The sequence below is a fragment of the Bison bison genome, unplaced genomic scaffold (assembly GCF_000754665.1).
Source record: "Bison bison bison isolate TAMUID 2011002044 unplaced genomic scaffold, Bison_UMD1.0 scf7180017864291, whole genome shotgun sequence".
Taxonomy (NCBI): Eukaryota; Metazoa; Chordata; class Mammalia; order Artiodactyla; family Bovidae; genus Bison; species Bison bison.
The window spans coordinates 10,215,151-10,224,804 of record NW_011494863.1 but is presented as its reverse complement, the minus strand read 5'-3'; positions in this window follow the sequence as shown (position 1 = coordinate 10,224,804).

The window sequence follows — 9,654 nt, the reverse complement described above, 5'->3', positions numbered from 1 at the left end:
TCCACTTTCACTTTCATCAAGAGGCTTTTGAGTTCCTTTTCATTTTCTGCCATAAGGGTGGTGTCATCTGCATATCTGAGGTTATTGGTATTTCTCCCGGCAATCTTGATTCCAGTTTGTGCTTCTTCCAGCCCAGTGTTTCTCATGATATACTCTGCATATAAGTTAAATAAGCAGGGTGACAATATATAGCCTTGACGTACTCCTTTTCCTATTTGGAACCAGTCTGTTGTTCCATGTCCAGTTCTAACTGTTGCTCCTGACCTGCATATAGGTTTCTCAAGAGGCAGGTCAGGTGGTCTGGTATTCCCATCTCTTTCAGAATTTTCCAGTCTCCAAGTGTAGTTTCCTATAATTCCTTTTTACCTTTCTAGCCTTCCTGCCAAGCCAAACTATTCCTAATTTCTCAAATGTCCCCAATACTTATCCTATCTAACTACTTCTACCTTTTGCTTGGAATGCTCTACTTCTCAGCCTTCCTTTTGGGCCTCTGTTCCATCTTTAAAGGTCTAGCTCAAAAGCCACCTCTAGGAAGCCCTCTCTGAATAAAATTGTCTCCCTCCAATACCATCTTTGGGCTTCCCTTGTAGCTCAGTCGGTAAATAATCTGCCTGGAGTGCAGGAGACCGGGGTTTGATCCCTGGGTTGGAAAGATCCCATGAGAAAGAAATGGCAACCCACTCCAGTATCCTTGCCTGGAAAATCTCATGGACAGAGGAGCCTGGTGGGCTGCAGTCCTTGAGGTTACAAAGAGTCAGGCACAACTGAGCAACTAACACTTACTTACTTAATACTATCTTCATTCCTGTTCCCCAGCCAGGGAAGCAAACTCTCACCATTTGATAACTGTTTATGTGTCATGTACCATGTGCCAGGTACTGTGAATACTCATTCATTCATTCTTCCAAATTTTGGCAAATACTAATGGAGTGCTTAGTATGTGGTCTGCACTATCTTGATACAAGAGATATAACACTTACTGCCATGATATAATATCAGTGTAATGAAGAAAAGAGAAAGCAGCTAGGTCAGATACATAGGAGATAATAATGAACATGTGAGGAATGAACACGATCTACCAGGACCCAAGGCACCGAGAGACACCTGCTCCATATATGTGCAGGCTTAGTTGGACTCGCCTAAATCAAAGTTCAGCATCAGCATCTGGCAATTCTATGACTCTTTCTGCATGTTGACTCCTTTGATGTAGATTGACACTGTGGCTGCTGGGCCTCCTTGTTTAGTTCTCTCCGAAGGAAATGCAAGCACAAGAAGGGTCTGCTTCTGAGGCCTTCAGGTGTAGAAGTCCCCATGGTTGGACCCTAGAGGTTCTGTCCTGATGCCAAGCACCCTGTAGGCAGAAGAGGAAATGCAGTCGACCACTGGACAGCATAGGGCAATGCAGCCAGTTGGAACAAAGCCTGAAAAGAAGGGTGAGTGGGTTGATCTTTCTTTCTATGTGCCCCTCTGAAGTCTTTGAGCAGGATGGCAAGCTTCAGCCAAGAGTAGCTCAGGTGAGCTGATCACACTGGATATGATAGACATCATAGGCAAACTGACTGCTTCCTTTGTGCTCCAGTCAAGTCCAACCCCATGGAATGCACACTCTGCTTTCCTCTCTGATGTGGGCTGCTGACAATACTGACATTTACTGAGGCTCTGTGCTAAGTATGCTAGGTGGTTTTTCTCATTTCATGCTCAGGTAGTCCTTATCGCTGATTTGTAAGTGAGAACTCTCAGGCTTAGAGAGGTTAAGAAATTCACACAAGGACACAATAGGCACATGGGAGCATCAGAATTCAAAACCAATCAGAGGCCAGATTCCAGAACCGCTTTGTTTAATCATATCATAGCATCTTCCTGTGCTATTAAAATTATACCCAACCCCAAGATCTCGTTCAAGTATCATCTCTACTATGAAGATTTCTTTGATTACCTTTTCCATCCTTGTATATGGCACATATAATTGCCCCTAGTCGTAGCTGTCATTCATTCATTCAACGTTTATTGCATATCCACTAGTTGCTCTTTGATGAGCAACTCTGCCTCTCCTCTTGGGAAACTCCCTGTCCAGAGACTCCAGGGTAGGATCAAGGTTACTATGGGATATATTTGGTCTGCTTGGAGCAGTACACTCACTTATAGAGCCTGAGAAAGTCATGGGTCTTTTCCTACAATCAGACCATCAAAGGCACTTAATTCAGGTCAGACATATGGAAATTTGAAAAGCTGCAAAACAAGCAGGTGGAGAAACAGCAGGGAGTTCCGCCAGGCAAAGCAGTGCTGGAGGGAGAGGCTTTCTAATTCTTGCTACTTTCCCTGCAACAAGCCATAGAACTGAACATCTTCCGAAAAGAAAAGAGTGGTCTGCTGAAGCTGTGTGTACTCAGTGTGATTCAGGTTTTGCAGGCTTTTACCAAGTGTTTACAAAGTCACTTTAAACAAAGCCTTGCTTCTTTCTCCAGGGTGCTGTCACTCCAGCACCCGCTCAGAACTTAGAAGGAGCCGGGATTAGGCTGCACTCTGTCGAATTCCCAGGCTCAGGTCCAAGAGAAGCCCTCCCGCTCCCACCCCACCAAAGAACTGATTTGTATTTCCTCAATCAATTAGAAGACATTTAAAAGGGAGGATGGGAGGAAACTTGCTGAAAAGAGCTCCAGGCAGGCTATTTAGAAACTGCTGTCCTTTTGCCCCGGAGAAGGCAATGGCACCCCACTCCAGTACTCTTGCCTGGAAAATCCCATGGATGGAGGAGCCTGGTAGGCTGCAGTCCATGGGGTCGCTGAGGGTCGGACCCGACTGATGGACTTCACTTTCATTTTCACTTTCCACTTTCATGCATTGGAGAAGGAAATAGCAACCCACTCCAGTGTTCTTGCCTGGAGAATCCCAGGGACTGGGGAGCCTGGTGGGCTGGGATCACATAGAGTCGGACACGACTGAAGTGACTTAGCAGTAGCAGTAGTCCTTTCGCGCAGTCCCTGCTCAAGAACTGACAGGTTCTTGGGGATAAAACTGAAGGCACTAGTTCTCAGCTTTTCTACAGAACAGAACTTTGAGCATCACACCAAATTTATGCAATCTCTTCCAACAAAAATCCCCCCTCTCCCCACATACAGTGTAGTATACGGTTTTAGGGTATTCAAGGGATTCCTGAAGTATACTCATGAACCCAAAGTTTGATGTTCCCAGAGTGTTGTATGCAAATAAGATAATTAGGTGGTATGCAGACAAATCTTATTTTAAGTTTTTTTTCTGAGTATTCATTTTAATATGCATTAGAATCATAGTCAACACATCACACCTGTGATAATGTAAATGTTCTAGGATGAGGATAAGCTAAAAAATTATGACTAGGGTTGAAGTCAGTTTTAAAGGGAGTGTTAAGTAAATGATCACCATTCCAGGAAAGTCCCCAGAGTAAGGGTAGTGTTTTTCCTACAAGCACCATTAGTCTTCTTGCTTCCTACCCATGCAGCTTTAACTTCAGAGGGCAAAAGGAGTCTACCCAGGTTCACGGTGAGAGCAGAGAGAACCAGCAGTAGCCTCAGATAGCCAGTTAGATCACTCATTTTACAAGGGCTTTTACAATTATTTTCCTTAGATTCTTCTCAGTGCTTATATTTACAAATGAAAAATTGTTTCAGGATGCTTGTCATTCCTCCCACATTGTTCCAGGTATGCCCACATAGAGTCTCAGGAAATGATTTGATGTTCTTCCCCCAGGTATTACTCTATTTAGCTGGAGTCTTAAGAGAGAGAGCGTGAGCTTTGCTTGCTGAAGGCTACTTTCAATTTAAGTTGGCATACTCTTGCTGGCCTGTTTGCCAGGATAAAAATTAGTAGTGTGTAATATAAAAACTTCTTTTAAATCCTCTGCTTGGGTCAGCCCCGCACCCTAGGGAGCATTGTTCTGAATGTATCCCTTTAAGAGGGACGCTGACCACGGGAGTGCGGTCAGAGAGAGTAACAGGACAGGGAGGACACTACTGCCAGAAGCAAAGGAGGGACAACTGAAGGAACTGGTGTGGAGAGTTTCAGTTGCGGGCAGAGAACTTGAGGGGCCATTCCAAGGTCACTGTCTGCAGATCTTTGAAGGATTGTTGTGGGACTCTGCAGTGCAGGCTAGGGCAGGTACATGGCGCTGCAGGTCAGCTTAGCTCAGGTCCACAGAGCAGATGGATGAAACAGAGTGGACAGGTGGTCACCTGCAGAAAGTGAGGAGGCGTATGCAGTAGCTCCAGGTAATTGTTGTCATGCAGGTTAAAAATCTGAATCTTATATGAAATCTAATTTTAAATGGTGGCAATATATTTCAAAAACATGTGAAAGCATTTCTTGGCCAAACAAAACATACCTGTGAGTCAGATCCCAGTTGTGGACAACTATTTTGTAACTTCTTCTGTGTTCATGAGTTATTTAGGGGTTCCTGGTTCCTGATCCAGTACTTGAGCCCAAGCATGAACTTGTCTTTTGTTGGATATCATTCCTGTGGCATGGTCCTGTGAACGGTGTTCAGGGTACACATGGACTTAGTCCAGCATCTTCACCTCTCTTTAGGGCAAAGTGGAAAGTTCCAAGAGCTGGGGGGCTCCTTCTGGGGTGCAGGGGGGACAGGCAATGCCAGGGAACCTGAAGGAGATGTTATTGTACCTTGAAACATCATTGACTCAGAGGCAAGATATCTGAGTTCTCACATCACCCGTGTGATCACCCTAATTGTCCTGGAACAAGTTACTTTTCTGGGTCTGTTTCTTACTTTATAAAATGGGAGGTGGTATTGCATGATGTTGTGTGATTTTTATCACAGTCACTCCTCCTCACTCTCGACCACCCTTATAGGACTTCCAAGTCCCTGTACCCTGTGCCCTTTCTGCAGTGAGCTTCTGCCAACCCTAGGAAATCCCTCTGCAGTGCCAGCCTGGGTCATGGTGCCCCTTCCTGTCACTTTAGGGATCTCTCTGCTTGTAACATTTTCCTTTTCACTTTACCCACTAACTACTACTCACCTACTCTACACAAGCTTATGCTGACCCCAGACCAGGTCTCCTCCCTAGTTACATGCACCTTTCCATCTGAGTACTCCCTATAGTTGTCCTACTCATTTATTTGCACAATCATCAGGTTACTATCTCATTAGATATATTATCCTGATGGTCTGTTTCAACCCTGATGGTCAGTGATTCTGGTAACAACAAGAGGAAGAACACAGAGGAGTGGTTCTGAAGCTTTATTTCTGCCCCACTCACCTAAGAGATTGCAGCATGCACCTAGCATGAACTGGACCCATTGGTTAGAAACACTTACATGAATGTGACTTTTTAGACAAGCTACACTGAGCCTCGGTTTCTCCTTCTGTAATGTGGGGGAAAAAAATAACTGCCCCACAGGGTTCTTGTGAGGATTGTGTGCTAAATCACTTATTGGGCACACGCATGCAACACATGGAAGCCGTAAGAATATTTTCGTATTGCAGGTTAGGGCACCTTACTGTGTAAATCCTAGCTGAAGTCTTGGATAGTTGCTCTCTTCACCAGTTAGCAACCCTCTCTCTACCACAGGACTAAGGAAGACAGGAGGCTAAATCAGTGGTTCTTAACCAGGGCACACTTTTCTGCCAGGGGACATTTTGCAATGTCTGGTAATATTTCTGGTTGTTATGGTGGAGGGCGAGGAGACGCTACTGGCGTCTAGTGGATACAGGCCAGGGATGCTGTTAAACATCCTAGTGTGCAGGGCAATTCCCACAACAAAGAGTTATCTGGTATGAAATGTCGATAGTGGGCTAAACAATAACCCAGGGACACAGACTACAATGAAAGAAAATAATTTCATGAGGTTTTATATATGTGTGTTATATATATATGTATATATATATGTATAAAACATGTATATGGTCAAGCAGGAAATGGCAAGAGTGAATTTCAAATCTTTAGAAATCAGTGAACTAAAATGGACAGGCATGGGCAAGTTTAACTCAGTTGACCATTGTATCTACTATTGTGGGCGAGAATCCCATAGAAGAAATGGAATAGCCTTCTTAATCAACAAAAGAGTCTGGAATGCAGTACTTGTATGCAATCTTAAAAATGACAGAATATATGTATATAAAATATACATACATGCATATATATACACATTATGTCTCAATATATAGTATCTGTATATGGACTGTATACTGTATGTAAAGTCCATATACATACAATTATACATAAGGTTAATGACAGCCAACACAAAGACAGTCTGGGCATAGACTCCTGCCACAAACCAGACTGACTCACACTCTGGAGGCTGACTTACTGGAATGGGAAAGTAAGCATTTGATCTACACACAACTTTTCAGGAAAATAAAGCTTCGGGGAGGCTGGGTGGTTTCCTATGCAGAGTGATCACAGGGCATGACATACCTTTGTGTCCACACCCTCTTCCTGCTTAAGTATTCCAATACCAAGCAATTCCCGTACCCGGAAAACTCTTTAGGAAGGTAAGAGGCAGAGAAGTTGCAGGCAGCACGGGAAATGGCGAGTGCTGGCTATTGTGCTGTGCTACCAACTGGCTGGCCAGGGCACCTCAGCTGACTCACTTTGCCCTCTTTGGCTTTAATTCCCTCATCAGTGAGATGACAGTGAAGGTTCTTTCTGTTCAGACAATGCTGATTCTTAGGAAGACAAGGTTGGAATTCCCTTGTTGAGGGTCTATTTTCCCAACTACTCTGTTGGCAGAAAATCCTAAAAGTTGGGAACACCAGCTTGGGAATTAAAGAATTTAAGATAAACCTATGTTGAAAACCCTGGGTCTTCCTTTTACTTCTACATAATCCTTGGTGCTTGGGGGCTTAGTTGCTTCAGTTGTGTCTGACTCTTTGTGATCCTATGGACAGCAGCCCTCCAGGCTTCTCTGTCTGTGTGATTCTCCAGGCAAGAATAATGGAGTGGGTTGTCATGCCCTCCTCCAGGGGATCTTCCTGACCCAGGGATCGAACCAGCGTCTTCTGTGTCTCCTGCGTTACAGGAGGATTTTTACCACTGAGCCACCAGGGAAGCCCCCATAATCCTTGGATAGTTACTTAAATGAGAATAGTAATATTATTTACCTCGGTAGGCTGGTGCAAAATGAAATTAGAGATTATTTGACTAGTCTCAGACACAGAATAAGCATTTGATAAATAGAAGCTGGTGTTATTATTATCAATATTTTTATTGTATTTATTTATTTTTGGCTGTGCTGGGTCTTCATTGCTGCACGGGCTTTTCTTTAGTTGCAGTGAGTGGAGGCTGCTGTCTAGTTGTGATGCACAGGTTCCAGAGTGCTTGGGCTCCAGTAGTTGCAGCACGTGGGCTCAGTAGTTGCGGCCCCCAGGCTTTAGAGCGTGGCCTCAATAATTGTGGCACATGGGCTTAGTTGTCTCATGGCCTGTGGGATAGTCCCGGACCAAGGATCAAGCCCACATCTCCTGCACTGGCAGGCGGATTCTTTACCACTGGGTCACCAGGGAAGCCCTATCAATATTATTATTAGGTATTGGGTAATGGTGCTGGTGGTAGTGTGATTAGGAAGTGGTCTTTATACTGGAAGAATTTATAATCTACCAAGAGAACCAGATAAGCGATACAGAGAATGATGAAGTGCTAAATAGAAGCAAGGTCACTGAGATTTTAGGTGGGGTTTGCATTTAGAATGAAGAAATTCATCCCAGCTAGAGAGGTCAGAGAAATCTTTATTTGGTGGAAAAAGCAGGGTAGGGGCTAGGAATGTTTCAGGATATGCTGGGAAATTCCCTCACCTAAAAAATGTGTTTTGGATTCTAAGCACCCTCATCTTTACTCTCCTAAGTGGCAATCACATGGGACAAACAAGTTAACTCTGTGGTCCACACTTAGCCCAGGTGTCTGTGGAACTGATGAATTTCACAAATACTTTACCTTTTCTCCACTCTGCCAAAATGAACTAGAAAGAAAGGAAACACACACACACACACACACACACACACACACACACATCCTGTATCCCAAAAGAGTGTTTGGTGGTAGGATACATGTGCACAAAAGAGAAAAAAAAGATCAGGAAAATTTGTGATGGCTCTTCTAACCTGGGACTCAGATGGGGAGTTTAAAGGCTGAATGTCTCCTACATAACTCTTTGTTTGCAATATGAGGCTCACATCACACAAACTAGGCGTGCCCAGCCACACCAAAGGCTCTCAGGTAGCAAAGCAGCTTCTCATAGAAGAGAAGGGCAGCGAGAAGTTGGGGAGAGGCCAAGGCAATGAGGAAGTCATGCATAGTGGAACAGAGCCCTTGACTTGGTGCCTCAGCCTAGCCTCCTCCTTTGAATGAAAAATCCATTTGGCACATCATGGACTGGATCTTGAGGGTATTATGCTAAGTCAGACAGAGAAGGACAGACACTATCAATTTCACTCATATGTAGAATATATTAAAAAAAAATAAACAAACCAAACCAGACAAGAACAAGCATATAGATACAGAGCACAGAGTACTGGTTACCAGAGAAGAGGGAGGGGCTGGGAAGAGGGCAAAGTGAGTAAATGGTATCAATTGTTTGGTGATGAAAGGATACTAAACTTTTGGTAGTGAGCACGCTGGCGTGTATACAGAAATTTAAATATAATATTCTATAAAAATAAAGTTTTAGTTTAAACAATAAAGTTTTATTTAAAAAAAGCCAGCTGGGAGTAGGGCAAAACTTCTGGACTTGGGGTTCAGACCTGGGGTGCAGTCCAACCTTCCCAGTTGTCACAGGTCTCTCTGTCACAGGTTGCAGTGCGGTTAAACAGGAAACCACAGGTAAAAAGACTGATGTAAAATACACCATGTCCCATGTGAAACAAAGACACCATTCCTCAGAGATGGGGAAACTGAGGGACAGAGGGGAAGGTCTTTGCCTGGGACCCAGAGCAGTAAATGAACGGCAGAGCTGAGAGGAAGGTTCCATGTCCTCAGGCCAGAGGGGCAGGTCGCAGGCAGACCAGGGTCACCTGAAATCAGGCCCTTTGCTCCAGCCACAGGGGCCAGGCTGGGGCTGATAAACAAAAGACAGACGCATATCCGGTGCACATTTCAGCAGCCCCAACCTTCGCCACCGCCCAAGCACATAGGTTTGTTGTGAGAAGCCCTGGGGAGGCAAGAGGAAGAGCTTAGGAGAACATGTGGGAAATTGAGCCCGCCAAGAGAAATGGAAAACACCTTAGCTGGTGTGAAGGGAGGAGCATGCAGAGACATAATCCATAGCTTCAGTGTTTTTTCATCTGTAGCACAATGGTGAAGGCGACTTTCTGCAGGGTCAGCCCCAGTCTAAAGCCCAGACGACTTAAGCAAAATGCCTTTGGACTTCTCCGTTAAAATTTTTGCATATAAAGTGACAATGACAAAATCACTGCAATGCAAATATGCTAAATTTCCACAGCTTGGCTTCCAGGTTGGTCTGTGGAAACCAACTTGTGTATACTTTGAGAATAGGAGTGGGGATGGGGAGACTGTAGTCCAATGACAAATTTCCAGACATTTTGAGTCAAGAGGCAAGGATGCAGATGGTTTCCACTTCAATTGGCTGTGGTTTGCCCGGAGAAGCGACTGCCCTAATTGAGTCTTTTGTGGGAAGAGTTATGGGGTCTTTTTAGTCTGAAATGTGAGG